The 641-nt window shown below is 50.1% G+C and overlaps 1 non-coding gene across 1 annotated transcript; it reads right to left on the bottom strand.

The window, feature by feature from the left end:
* Positions 1–260: 260 nt before the first annotated feature.
* On the bottom strand, positions 261–332 carry TRNAE-UUC. The gene has a single exon. It is a non-coding gene; the product is annotated as a tRNA-Glu (tRNA).
* Positions 333–641: the final 309 nt, after the last annotated feature.

A 641-nucleotide genomic window follows, 5' to 3' on the forward strand; every position in this document is an offset into this window, starting at 1 on the left:
TTTCTGCTCAAGGACAAGCGCTTTGGGGCCAGTTTCTCCATATTCATCACGCAAGGAGAAACTGCAAGGGCCCTTGCCATGTGGCCACTACTCTCTGCCTCAGCCCTAGTTGCTTATTCAAAAAAGAGATTTGCGACGCTGAGTTTCTGCTTCGTGTTTGAGATCTGGTGCCCTTCAGGCCGGGCCATTCCTCTTTGCCCATATATTTGCAGCTTTTAATTTAAAATCCTTACACTAGATTTATTCGTAAAAACAAGGCATTCCCACACCGGGAGTCGAACCCGGGCCGCCTGGGTGAAAACCAGGAATCCTAACCGCTAGACCATGTGGGAGATGACAAACGCTGCTGCAGGGCGAGGCAAATTGAGTCTTTCTATCGCTGCCTTCCGCCCGCGCTATCTCACAGGTTTGTTGGCGTCAAACTTGTTTCTGCGCTTGCGCTTAATCTGGCGCTTGCTTAACCCGCTGCAAGCTGCGTTTTCCTCTTTGCTTCCACAGAGCCCTGGACATTTCTCTTTCGTCTGCACTCGCGCTTTTTGTGGTCTCGTGAGTTTCCTGGTCCGAGCCCTGTCGCGTTTACATTGGATGAGTCAGCGTTCTTGATTCCTTACAAGAACTTACAAAAACACGGAAAGAATGGC

This window comes from Ochotona curzoniae, unplaced genomic scaffold, assembly GCF_017591425.1.
Source record: "Ochotona curzoniae isolate NIBS_2020 unplaced genomic scaffold, NIBS_Ocur_1.0 contig_64, whole genome shotgun sequence".
NCBI classification, from domain to species: Eukaryota; Metazoa; Chordata; class Mammalia; order Lagomorpha; family Ochotonidae; genus Ochotona; species Ochotona curzoniae.